Raw genomic sequence first — 14,541 nt, 5'->3', positions numbered from 1 at the left:
GGTTATACTTCTACTATGTTGTGACATGCTGTACTGTTGCCCTATGAGACTGCAACTTTTCTGTTAAGATCACCACAGAAACAGAAAATAGGTTTACATTCACCTGACTTGCATAAAATGTTAATAGGCCCCAAGGCCAGAAGATAATGTACAAGACCCTCATAAACAAAGAAGTATGCAGAAAACACCCTGGTTTCATGAAGGACAAGCTGATGTAATATTAAACTATCTTCCCTTAGAAATGTATTAACTTAGGGTGTAAAAGCTAAGGTAAAAAATAAAGCATGGCCAGACTCTGCTGCACACCCCAGTCTGGTCTCTCTGTCTCTCTCTCTCTCTCTGACGCCGTTCATCCTGAGGGTACCCCTGGATCCTGCCGAGGCTGGACCCCGGCAGTCCACCATCTTTGCCAGTGTTTCAAGCATTGAGATTTGTCTTCTTTTTGTTCCTCTTTTGGAAAGTGTCTATTTTACACCTGTAGACTTAGGAACACTGAACTCCAAATCCATGAGACAAAATCTCAAGTTAAGAAATTTAGCACTTTTCTACATATGGGAAGATGCAAGAGTCAGAGTTCACTAAAATTTAATTTCCTTGGTGTGAATCTCAGCCATCTGGGGCCTGTAATCCTGCATTCTGAGTTTCCTCAGGGTTCACCATAGGGAGTGGCTGGAGTGGGATGACTGCCAGTTGGCAGGTATTCCCCTTCCTCGGGGCTGACATTGAAGGGCTGCAATCACTGATTCCATTCCTCAGGTCTTCCCTTTTTGGCTATGAATGGCCATTATCTGGGAGACATTTCATGATCAACTTTTGTCAGCAGTGCTGAAAGGCTCATCCCATTTCAGTCAAACATTCTTGATATGGCATTCCAAGTGTTAAGTTTTGGACCAGGCCCCGTCGATAATTAAAATTCTCTGTATTTTAACTAAAATCCAGAAGACATTTTCCCTTGTTGCTCTTCCCATACTCAGAATCACACTACACAATTATTTTATGTTACAAATGCAGTTTTCTCAAAACATTTAGTAATAGAAGTTTTGTTGGAGGCCTGATAACACATTAGCTATTGCAAGAGACCAAAATCTTATTTATAAATTAAACAGGATATAAGTGATGCAGACAATGACAGAGTGCAGCAGGGGGACACAAAGCCCAATTTGAAAACAAAGAACAAATTTAAACAATGATTAGTATAACTAGTTGTAATCTAGTTGAAAATTATTTTAGTCTTGGTAAATCCTGACCAATCATGTACAAAATCCTTTTGGTGGTCCATTTTCCACAAACCTTTCAGCACAACTTATTTCAGCACAATTTTAACTATAAAGCTGTAGAATATCTGGAGTTTTCTTTACATTGAATTGGGACAGCATCTACTTGTGGGTGCATCACTTAGCTTACTGATTTGTTGTAGCCCCACGTTCTGGGAAACAAACTCACTCAGAAGGGCAATACAGATGGTGGAGTGCAGTTTATTACACCGGCGGGCCCAAGGCAGAGTCTCCTCTTAGCCAAAGACCCCGACCAGTTTTTGTGGAAACCTTATATACCCTAAGTGTATAAGGTTCCCTGAAACTAGTCTGAACAAAGGAAAAAGAAAGATACAATCAAAATAACCCAAGATCATATGCCTTAAGCCTGGGTAGTTAACAGTGGACAATTATCAATAGGCCTGTGGTCATACCCCAATAAGCATAATTGAAATGTATGATTCTATTTGGTTACACAGCTAATTAGGGTATTCTTTTAGGTGATGGAGAGCCCAGGGGCTCTTCCTTCTGGGGTTTGGTTTTCCAGTTGGTATATCATTTCCATAGATACTGGGCATATAGCTCAAAGTCCACAGTCTGGCCCAAGATGGAGTCCCACCCTCAAGAGAGAGCCTATTCTGTTTCTTCCTTCATTCCCCCTCTTGATGTTCTTGACTCATAGTATGAGTATCATTCATAAGGATATATTGCATCCTGGCTCTCTGACTGCCAATTTGGCAGAACGACACCAACCTTTGGGTTACAAAGTTCATAATACATTGCAAAATGCAGGGTCCACAGAGAAGAACTATCAAGGCAACTATAACAATGATAAATATAGTTTTCCACCAATCACCCTTCACCCAAGCTAGTACCCAAGTCCAGAAAGGAGTGTTTTCATTTGACATTGCTTTTACCTGGTTTTTCATGACATCTAAAGCAGCTGATACATTGTCAGATAAATCAGGAATATATACACAACATTCAACCTTAATTACAGGTCCCTCTTTGAGCAGCTGTATGTCCAAAGCCATTCTATTATGGATTACCACTTTTGTTACTTCTATGAAACTGGTGTCTACATAATATGTAACCCCATGACCCGAGTCTATTGACTGTAGGTCTGGCTTACACCAAGAGAGCAGGGAAAGATTATGATTGACAAGAGAAAGGAAAGTCTCTTTTTGTTGTTCCAGAAAAGAGCAGAGTGATTTAAAATCTCCTTGGCAGAGCAGTGACACTTGCCAGGAAAGTCCATCCATCACAGACAGAGGCACAGCCCCACGTAACCAACAGTTGGAGGTGTTGTGGAAGTTGGCATAGGAATGTGCATGTCGATGAGGTTAAGCAGCAGGAGTTCATTGTGTGGCTTCATCCTGAAGGGCCTTGTCAGGGATCTTCTTTTCCTTCTTCTTAAGGATGATCTTAGTCTCTTGGCGGTCAGTGGGGTCCCTCTGTGCAGTCCACTCAGCGTTTTCTGGGTCTGCATGGTATGCTCTCTTCACCCTCATATGATGGATCTAAGGGGCAATACCTGCAACTTTAACTGCAGTAGGGGTAGTTAGAATAACAGTATAAGGGCCCTTCCACCAAGGGGCTAGTGAATCATGTTTCCAATCTTTGACCCATACTTGGTCACCAGGCGTAAACTCATTAATCTGATCCCCAAGGGAGAATGACACCCTTTCTTGTACAAACTTAGTTACCTGGTTTATTACCTTACCCAGTTCCATCTGCTGCAAAATCCTACCTCCCCTTTCCTGAGGCAAATTTGTTGACACCTGTTTTATTATGGGAGGGGGCCTCCCATGCACAATTTCGTATGGAGAATAGCCTTGGGGCCATGGGGTCATCCTGAGTCTTAACAGAGCCGTCAGAAGTAAGTCACCCAGGAGCAGTCAGTCTCTATGAGCCACTTGGAGAGAGTCTCTTTAAGTGTCTGGTTGGTTTGTTCCACCATCCCAGAACTCTGGGGCCTATATGCAACACGCAGTTTCCATTTGATGTTTAAACAGTAGTGTCGGTGAGGTTTCATTTCAGTGAAGTCCACTTCCACGTGTTTAAAGGGCAGCATGCTTTTCAGCTGAATCTCCAGAGCTTTTTGTCTGTGCTGAGAGGTAGCATTAACCTGTGAGCAGGCAGTGCAGTTCTGAGAGTCTGTCCTGCGTAGGGAAGAGAGGCGGGGAACTAAGAAATATTTTCAAATTAGCTCTTCTAGTTTATCATGGCCTAGGTGGTCACTTGGTGTGTTTGGCTTACCAGAGTGGGTGCCAGCTCCTCCAGTACCAATAATTTGCCACTTGGCAATTCCCACCATCCTTTTTTAGTCTTGATGCCCCCTTCCACTTTGGCTAGTTGGTTTTGGGCTTCAATGTATTTTGGAGACTCCAGTGTTAGCTAAGGCAGCTCCGCCAAAATGAGAGCTTTAATAGGGGCTTCACTTGCCACCCCCAAGCCCTCAGCTGCTTGTTTAGCGGTCTTATCTGCCAGTCTGTTTCCCCAAGCCTGGGGGATATCCTTTTTTTGATGTCCTTAGCAGTGTATGATTGCAACCCTTTCTGGTTCCTAGACAGCATCTAATAGAGTCAGAATTTCTTCTTTATTTTTAATATCTTTTCCTTTGGCTGCCAGAAGACCTCTCTCTTTATAAGTCCCGTGTACATGTAAAGTAGCAAAAGCATACCTGGAGTCTTTGTAAATGTTTGTCTTCTTACCTTTTGACAGCTGGAGGGCCTGGATTAGAGCATATAGTTTGACCTGTTGAGCAGACCAGTGTGATGGCAGAGAGCTAGCTTCAACAATGGTTTCTTCCATGACTACTGTATGCCGACAGTCGTTGTCCTTCTTTCACCAGGCTGGTGCCATTGGTGTACGGGACCCAATCTGGGTCTGGGATTGGCTGGTCTCTCAAGTCAGGTCTGCTGGCATAAACTTCTTCTAGGATTTCCTTGCAATCATGTGAGGGCCCACCTTCTCCCTCAGGAAGGAGAGTGGCCAGATTCAGGGCCTGACAAGGCTCAAGAGTAACATGGGCGTTCTCACATAACAGTCCTTAGTATTGAGAAATCTGGGATGTCGACAGCCGTTTATGGGGGTCCTCTTACAGGAGAGTGTTGACCTCATGCAGGACTTTTATGATCAAATCTTGGCCCAAAGTCAGCTTGCTTGCCTCCCAGTCCAGTAAGGTAATCATAGCAACTGCCCATAAGCATCCCAGCCACCCAGTGGCAACACTGTCCAGCCATTTCGGGAGATAAGTCACCAGTCTGTCCCATGTCCCCATAGTCTGGAACAACACTCCCATAGCCACCTTATCCTTTTCAGTCACGTAAAGAGTAAACAGTTTAGCAAGGTCTGGCAGGCCCAAGGCAGGTGCTGACATAATTGTACAGGGTTTGAGTTCTATTACCACTGGGACTAGTTTTGCAAGCCTGGAAGGGTTGTCTTCCGCCCACACCTCAGGGAATTGTTGAATTAACTCTCTCTCTTTCTCTCTCTTTTTCTCTCTCTACTCTTTAGCCTGTCCAGTTTCCCTTCCCGGAGATTGTGCAACCTCCTCATCTTGAGGGGTTACTGAGAGGAAGAGTAAATAAGTGGTTGAGCCCACTCAAAAAGTGGTCTTTCATAGGGGGGAAATGTCACTTGTGCCCCCAATTTAGACAGCAAGTGTCTTCCCAACAAAGGTACTGGGCATTCAGGGATGTATAAGAATTCATGAGTCACTTGGTGTCCCCCCATCTGACATTTTGAAACACATAGGCTGCATTTATCACCATCTGAGACCCAGCAGCCTCTGGATCTATTGGCGTATAAAATATACAGGCTTCGCGCAGTCTTTTGTAGAACTCAAAGAGTGATTCGCTTTCCCTTTGAATAACTTCGGAGGGTTTTGCCCTACGTATAGGTTTTCCGGGCCTCGCTCTTGAGACCTTGCTAAACAGCTGCCCGATATCTCTCCAGGCGGCCCCTCTCTTCCTCCCAGTTACAGTCCCAGCTGGGTCTCTCATCGGGGGTGGCTGGTTCTGCCCACCGGTCAGGTCTGCAGTACCCTCAGGTGCCATTTCTCTTAACCATTTTCAGGCCTCGGTGCTGAAGAGGGAGACTAGAAGTTGGATTATGTCATCCCACGTAGGGCAGTGGGTTCGAAAAATAGTCTCCATTAGCCTAATCTGATAATAATAGGCTATGGTGGGGGGGAGGGCCCTGATGGTAGTGGCCATCTGCCCCCTGAACCTGAGGCTGCTGTAACTCTGAGGGGCATTTGTAGTGGGGCCCTTTTCTCTGGCTCCTTAGCGGAGAACAGTCTGTTTGATTCTGGTGTCTCCTTTCCCCTTAGTACTCACTGGGAGAGGCGGGTATAGCTTGGGCAGTTCAGCTGGAGCCAGATCCTGGAAGTGTTGGCCAGAGGCTTCTGCCACTGGGATCGGAGCCTGCTGAGGTGACGGCTCTACGACCTCCGGGAGAGCTGGCAGAGGAGCATCATCGGCTGCTGCAGGAACTTCACCTGGCCCTGGATCGGGCATTAAGGCAGCCTCCGGTCCTGGTGGAGCACTGGGCGGCAGGTGCATCATCATCTAGTATGGGGGAGGGGCAGGTCATTCTTGTCCAAATCCTTGTCAGATCCCAGAGGGAGAAGGGGAATCGGCGTGTCTTCACCTGCGGGTCAGTACAGCCGAACCAGAACACCACGTGGTCCAAGACAGTTTCTCCCTTAAAGTCCGTTCTGCCTTGGTGAGCTTGATCAGGTGCGGATGAAAACACAGATGGGTTAAATATCCCACGTCCCAGACCATCTCCGGAAAAGCCAATTCATACTTACTTATGTATCCCCCTCCTTCTAGCCTGACAATTCCAAGGGGGTCAAGAATTTCACAGCAGATGAGACACCTCCTAGGGGAGGGTAGAATATGAGCACACGAAGACCAAGTTTCCTAAGAATCCCCTGCTGATTGCTTGGTAATAATTTTCCCCAAGACGGCATGGACACACCTCCTAAATGACCCTCACAAATTTCCTTCCTAAGCCCTAACACGCTTGTCGACCTGTGTACCAAGCAATCGCCACCACCTGCCTATTCTAAAATCCCCTGGCGATTGCTTGGTAATAATTTTTCCCAAGAGGGCGTGGACACACCTCCTAAATGACTTTCACAGATTTCCTTCCTAAGCCCTAACACACTCGTCGACCTGTGTACCGATCAATCACTGCCCCCTGCCTATTCCAGGCTCCTGGGGGTCCATGCCCTTTCTAGTTCCTCCCAGGGGGGTCATCAGACCCCCTCTTCCACCCTGCCGGGTGGGTTCCTCCTCACCTGAGCGCTCAGTTCCCCTGCTGCTGTCCACTACCTGGTAATGTGAAAGGTCTGGGAGTTGAGAAGCACAATACTTCCAGAAGGGTGAGGTGCCTTCCCCCGTCTAGAAGATTCAAGCCGCAAGGCCTCATAGTCCCAAATGGGACTTGTCACCTCAAAGTGAGGAGTTTCCTGGTCAATGCACCAAATGTTGTCGCCACGTGTTCCTGGAAACAAACTCACTCGGAAGGACAATGCAGATAGTGGAGTGCAGTTTATTACACCTGCGGGCCCAAGGCAGAGTCTCCTCTTAGCCAAGGACCCCGACCAGTTTTTATGAAAACCTTATATACCCTAAGAGTATAAAGTTCCCTGAAATTAGTCTGAACAAAGGAAAAAGAAAGATACAATCAAAGTTAATCGAGATCATATGCCTTAAGCCTAGGTAGTTAACAGTGGACAATTATCAATAGGCCTGTGGTCATACCCCAATAAGCATAATTGAAATGTATGATTCTATTTGGTTACACAGATAATTAGGGTATTCTTTTGGGTGATGGTGAGCCCTGGGACTCTTCCTTCGGGGGCCTGATATGTCATATGTTGGTATGTCGTTTCCATAGATACTGGGCATATAGCTCAAAGTCCACAGTCCGGCCGGAGATGGAGTCCTGCCCTCAAGAGAGAGCCTGTTCTGTGTCCTCCTTCAGTGTTACAAAGAGCATATACTGAGGCTCAAGGGCTAGTGGAAGTTACCACTGCACTATCTTGGCTCACATAGCCATGATTTTTATGTGGAACTGCTGAAATTGCTTTCATAGCCTTCCTGTAAATTTCCTTGATAGTGAAGCCCTTTCTGTAATAGCATGACAGTGCAAAAGTATCTACAAATGACAAAAAACTTATATGTCACGGCAAAGCATTTAATAAATTGATAAAGACATTTGGACAATACTACTCTTTAATCAAAGTAACAAGAGATCTCAAAAACAAATATAAATCACTTAAAAAAAGAAAACTTTTTTCTCAACAGAGGAAAAAGCCAAATCCAAGTCTTAGGAAATCGTGATCATGCATAACTATTTTCAGTATTTCTTTTTCTTCACATCTTTTTCTACTAAAAGCACATCTTAGTTTTCCTGAAGATTTTTCCACAAGGCAGTACATTTCTTGTTGCAAATTTGTAAAATATGTAATAACCTATTTATGTTAAACTTAGGCACAACGGAAGTATATACTTAATATTATATTTGATATGTTGATAACTCAAAATAAGTCTTTATTATTATAATTAGACCAACAAACTTAAACATTAATACCAGGTACTAATTTAATATTAAATATTTCCCAGTTCATGTGAACCTGAAGCTCACTTAATTTTTTTGTATTTAGAATTGTTCGGTTTGTAAGTGTTTATTATTGTTACATAAGCCAATTAAATAGAGCTCTTTTTACAAGTCAACCAAGGCAGTGTTATTCAAATATATATATATGTACACACAGAGACACACTAACACACACACAAATGGTGAGGCCTCAGTTCTTACTTCAAGATTTCAGTTCTGACTCAGGTACAGCAAACCCATCTGTTTACAAAAGAGGTTGGATTAAAATTGGGGTTCTCACAGATGAAACAAGTCAGGCTCACTTGGCTAGATGGCTGAATATTCTCTTTGCAGAAAAAGCAATTTCTGATTACCTTGGACAAGCCAATTTCTAAAAGACTTTACCCTCTCTCTAAAATTTGCATTTCAAAAAGACAGCAGAGATAAGGTCCAAGAATGACCAGAGAGGATATTTTCATCTCAAAGATACAGGCAAGCTTTTCCTAGGATGGCTTTGTTTCCCCTTTGCTTAGTATTTACAAGCTTCAAAAGATGAACAGAGGTTTTGGGAGTGGTGAAAGGATTTTTGGAACCACCCTTCTGGTTCTGAAAAGGCTACATTTGTAAGCCAAGGGCACTCTTATTTTCCTTTCCCCAAAGAATTGGGTGGCTGCCCCAACAAGGACTGACACATCTATTCATCCATGTTGGAAAGCTTTGCCTCTCTTCCTGTAGCCTAAGAGAGAAGGCCTCTCTGGAAGGCCCAGAGGCAACACCCAGCCTCCCACAAAAAAGAGGCAAATGTAACAGGAAAGATAAGGAAGACTGAGGAATCTGCCCTATGATCCGCTGGCCTAGTCCTCAGAAAAGAGCCAAAAGGATAGACCCTCACCCATTTGGGCAGTAGCTACTGGGGCCCAGTGAGCTTTGGGGCCTTTGGAATATGCCAGAGGGTGATTCTGGCCAGAATTCCTCAGTTGTTTCCACAGTCACTGACCTGTTCCCAGAGGGTTTGAGGAGAAAGAAACAAGGAGAAAACCATAGAGAAAGCCTTAGAGGAAGCAGTACCACATGTCTGCGCATCACCAAAGTGATCAGAATAAACCAAAACCCAACCAGCTGGAAAGTCTCATTAACATGGGTTCCCAGTCCCATGAGACTGCTGACCTTTCTCCAAAGTGCCTTATAAAGGGAGCTTAGCTTCACAGGGAGAACACCCCAAACTGGAGCCAAAGCAGCCCAGGTGGGAGCCAAAGCTCCCTAAGTCGGACAAGGTCAAACAGGCCACTGTGGGACCCTGATGTCAGGCTATTCTGGGCAAAAGATTATTTGAACATTTAATTTACAAAGGAGAGTAGTGTCTTTGTAGTCAGCTTGTTCCCACTGTCAAAATTACCTGGGGCTCCTGTAGGGAAAATTAAAATTGGATGTCTCAAGTCCAAGGGAGCCCCCCTGGGCAAGTTTGTTAGGAGCGCTTTGTAATGCACTCTTTGACTGCCAGATTGTTTCATTGTCAGCCATTCAGGGGCCATTGTTCTGATCTTAACAAGTCTGTTGTGTTCCCCGAAGATCTTTCCTTAAAAATAGATAAAATATTTCCCATTTTTATAAGCTGTATAACACCAAACACAAAAGATGCAGACAAATTCCTACACAAACCATACAGATTCTAGCATTGATGCATCCAGACAAACCGATTCCCAGATAGGGTAAATAAATTTACTGTATAAAACAAATGAACTAATTCCAACTAGGCTACCCACCCTCACAAGACCTTGCCCCCAAATGAACTGGCTCCAACTGTACCAGTTCCCAAATCTGGTAAATAAATTTACCTTACAAATGAGATAATTCCAGTTAGGGTGAGCTCACCCCATGAGGACTAGTTCCCAATGAACCAGAGTAGAGTCCAACAACACCCCCCCTCTGCAAATGGGTACCTAACCAAATTGGCTAATCCTGTAGAGGAAAAGCTCAGACTGAGGGGAAAACACATTCCTGGTATGCACACCGGAACGACTTACCCTCCAAAGTCAAGCTCATCGGCTCTTAATACCAAAGGACACACAAAACAAGTGAACTGGCTGAACCAGCTGTCGAATTGGGTAGACTTACCCGACAAACAAAATTGAGCCTGTCAACTGTGGAAGTTTGTCGGTTCCTCGTCTCAACAGCCAAGCACTGGGGGCAGCAGGTGCCACTTCAGTGAATCTTGAAGGAATGAACCTCAGGACAACAAATGGTCCCAGCAGCTGCTAAGGTCTTGCCCCAATATTCCATGATTGGGGCTGGTTAGCCACAGGTAGCAAGGCTCCTGTTACCAAACTGTTACCAAGTCCAAGTTCTCTCCACTCGCCACATGATAGGCCAATGAATCCAAGAAATGAGGTGCCAAGGCAAGGAAGAGACTTTAATCGGGGAGCTAGCAGGCCGAGATGGCAGGTTAGCACCTCAAAATAACCGTCTTATTGGGGCCCGGATGTCAGTTTCTTTTACAGATCAGAGAGAAAGAAGCGATGAGGAACTAAAGTCAAAAGGCTGAATAGAGAGGGAGATGCAGTGGGGAAGTAAAGTGAAAGGGTCGTCAGTCTTGTAAAACATCTCCAGGGGAATGCCCAGCTTTCAGAAGGGGTGTGTTCATCTCTTGTATCCACAGGTAGGCAGGGACAAACTATCTCTCCATGAGCTGAACAAAGGCACTTTAGTTTACAGTCAAGCAGAGGGCAGGGTCCTCAAGGCAAGTATGATTATAATAGTAAAAGCAAGTCAAAGAAAGAGTTTCCAACATGGAGTCTGAATTGTATTCCTGAATGCAACATTCAGACTGCCTGACACCTTTATTGCCAGCTTCTATATGTTCTGACTTCTTCCTCTGCCTCCTCGGAGCAGTTTTACCTGAGATGATGCCTCCTGGGCTTGAAGTTCTAAGAATTCCCACCAAATAAAATACTATTTACTCTCAGGTTATGACTATTTTTTAGTTGACAGTTTTAGTTCCCCAGGCAAGTTGCTTGACCATCCTGCAATGAAGCCCACTTATAGATCATAGATCTTTCATTGTCCTTTCTGGAACTTCGCTTTTAAGGAGAAAAGGGAACCTAAAGGATAGATAGAGTGCTTGAAGAAATATGAATGGAGGTTTGTAACATCGTACAGGAGGCAGTCATCAAAACCATCATCCCCAAGAAGAAGAAAGGTAAAAAAGGAAAAATGGCTCTCTGAGGAAGCCTTACAAAGAGCTGAGAAAAGACAAGAAGCAAAAGGCAAAGGAGAAAAGGAAAGATATACCAATCTGAATACAGAGTTCCAAAGAATACCTAGGAGAGATAAGAAAGACTTCCTAAGCGGTCATTGCAAAGAAATAGAGGAAAACAAGAGAATGGAAAAACTAGAGATCTCTTCAAGAAAATTAGAGATACCAAGGGAACATTTCATGTAAAAATGAGCACAATAAAGGACAGAAATAGTTTGGACCTAACAGAAGCAGAAGATATTAAGAAGAGGTGACAAGAATACACAGAACTATACAAAAAAGATCTTAACGACCCAGATAACCATGATGGTGTGACCACTCACCTAGAGCCAGACATTCTGGAGTGTGAAGCCAAGTGGGCCTAAGGAAGCATCACTATGAAGAAAGCTAATGGAGGTGATGCAATTCCAGCTGAGTTATTTCAAATCCTAAAAGATGATGCTGTGAAAGTGCTGCAATCAATATGCCGGAAAATTTGTAAAACTTAGCAGAGGCCACAGGACTGGAAAAGATCAGTTTTCATTCAATCCCAAAGAAAGGCAATGCCAAAGAATGTTCAAACTACCGCACAATTCAACTCATCTCACACACTGGCAAAATAATGCTCAAAATTCTCCAAGCTAGGCTTCAGCAGTATGTGAACTGAGAATTTCCAGATGTTCAAGCTGGATTTTAGAAAAGGCAGAAGAGCCAGGGATCAAATTGCCAACATCCATTGGATTATATAAAAAGCAAGAGAATTCCGGAAAAGTATCTACTTCTGCTTCATTGACTATGTTAAATCTTTGACTGTGTGGATCACAACAAACTGTGGAAAATTCTTAAAGAGATGGAATATCAGATCACCTTACCTGTCTCCTGGGAAATCTGCATGCAAGTTAAGAAGCAACACTTAGAGAACTTGACATGGAACAACAGGCTGTTTCCAAATTGGGAAAAGAATATGTCAAGGCTGTATAACGTCACCTTCCTTATTTAACTTTTATGCAGAGTACATCATGCCTATAAGTGACACATGAAATGCTATATGAATATAAAATACTATATGAAATACTACAATGAAATACTGTCATGATCTGAGGAAGTATCAGTATAATCTATATTAGTGAGTTTCAGAGGGGTTTTTTTTCCTATAGATTTTCTTTTTCTTAAATAAAATTCTACTCTGGGCTTCCCTAGTGGCTCAGATGGTAAAGAATCTGCCTGCCATGCAGAAGACCCAGGTTCGATCCCTAGGTGGGGAAGATCGCCTGGGGAAGGGAATGGCAACCTACAAATACAAATGGTATTCTTGCCTGGAGAATTCCATGGACAGAAGCCTGGCAGACCACAGTCCATGGGTTTACAAAAAGTTGGATATGACTAAACAACTAACACACATAGTCTGAAGAATATTCACATAGACCTCAATGCTTTCCTCACTAACAAGGACATGATTATGAAGGCTGATATAACCAAAATCATTCTGTCTACATTAGACTTAATAGGTCCCAGAATTTTGTAACTTATCTACTCTGTGTTTATTGATGACGATATATACTCTAGTCACCACCATGGAAAGTACCAATATATGATTTAGTGTTTGACACAAAGCTAAAATAGTCACTGAAATGCTCAAGATCTGAAGAGTAGTAAGTTACTGACTGATTACTATAAAGACAATCTTCCTATAAGTTGGCTCCTTGAGTTACCACAAAAATAATTATTTAAGAAAACTTTTTATCATTTTTCTTTCAACTTCAGAGATGTGTCATTGTTTTTTGAAAATTTCCCTTTTCTATGCCTGAAGTTATATTATACCTAGTCCTAAGCCAAGTGCACCATGTTTACCATGTGTTATATGACTAGGATAAATGTGTCTGTCATTTATTTTTTCTGAAATATTTGAGTGAAAGGATAATATTAAAAAGAAGTTTTTAATTTGTCGGGGGAAAATATATTTGTGTGTTAAATAGAAGATAGGCATACTCTAATTATATAGAGTTGTCTGCCCATATTTGTTGGATTTTACAACACCCACAGTTTGCTGAGAGTACAACACAAATTCCAGCTACGGATCCTGTCTCCTCTCCCCTCTTAGAGTTCTAGATACTGAGTTGACACATATTTTGACTGTAGGATGTGTGACGTACTCTGGACTCAGACTTGGATTTAAATCTAAGCTTTGCCATGAAGAATTTATGGGGCCTTATTCTTTATATTTTACTTCTCATGCTTAAGATGGAGTTTAAGAGGTCCTTTTCAATATGAATAATGAGAGTGTTTGATGGTACAATAAATATAAAGCACTGAGCATGATGCCTGGTAAGGTCGACAAAGAGATGAATTTTCCTGCCCAATTTATACTGTGAATGCCAGGCTCAGCCATCTATTAGGGCTCTGGCTTTGTCCTTCAGTTTGCCTGACACCCTGGATCCTGCCCACTCACATCTCAAAGCAAAGGTGGTGATCGCATTTAGTTAGAAAAATGTCAAGACCTACTATTGAGAGAAAAGCGATTTAGAAAAACATAAACTACACGGTGTGCTGGTATATCCGTGAGGTAGAATCCCAAGTTAGGTAATCATTCTGTTTTTGAAGGAATAATTTGAAGAAATACTTTATCAAAATGATGGGACCCTAGATGGCAATAGTCAGAGTTCGTTGTAATTGGTTAAAGCAAAATGGGCACATAGCAGAAGAAAAGAAGTCATACGGTTTTAGGATTAATTTTTTTTTTTTTTTTTCTTTTTGAGATGAAATGTTTTAAGCCCTCTGTCAAGCCCAACGTAAAAGATAGACATGCCATCTCTGCCCTTCTCTGAATAGAGTTGTTACCACAGCGCAGGGAAAAATACCTTCTCCATATACATTATAACTCTTCTAACACATTTATTATAACATGTGGCACTTATTTGCTGTTTAATCATTTTGATAAGCTCCTTGAGAATGCAGAGTCAGATGCCTCTTCTTTCCTTTCCACTTCCTGAACTTATTACAGTGGCAAACACTCAAAATAAAAGATACTTACCAAGTTGAACATGGAGTTATTTAAATTCAGACATGAATTATGTTTCACTGTGGATTTTATACATAGATAATAATACCTACTAATCCTGAAATAAAAACCTACCAAAGCCTTTTGTGGATGGGTATGGAGAAGGAATTGGCAACCCACTCCAGTACTCTTGCCTGGAAAATCCCATGGACAGAGGAGCCTGGTAGGCTACAGTCCATGGGGTCGCAAACAGTCAGACAAGACTGAGCAACTTTATTTACTTACTTATAAAATCTGAATTGTGAAGTAGGAGGAAATACACCAGGGAAGATAATATATTATAATCAGACACATATAAGTCCAGAAATCTTTATGTAGTAGAAGAACAGAAATGGTCAAACACAGAAATGTTATTTCCAGGTTTATTTTGACTCTTTCATTGA

The sequence above is a fragment of the Dama dama genome, chromosome 3 (genome assembly GCF_033118175.1).
Source record: "Dama dama isolate Ldn47 chromosome 3, ASM3311817v1, whole genome shotgun sequence".
In the NCBI taxonomy this organism is placed as follows: domain Eukaryota; kingdom Metazoa; phylum Chordata; class Mammalia; order Artiodactyla; family Cervidae; genus Dama; species Dama dama.
The sequence above is the reverse complement of the archived record's forward strand: the minus strand, read 5'-3'. Positions refer to the sequence as shown.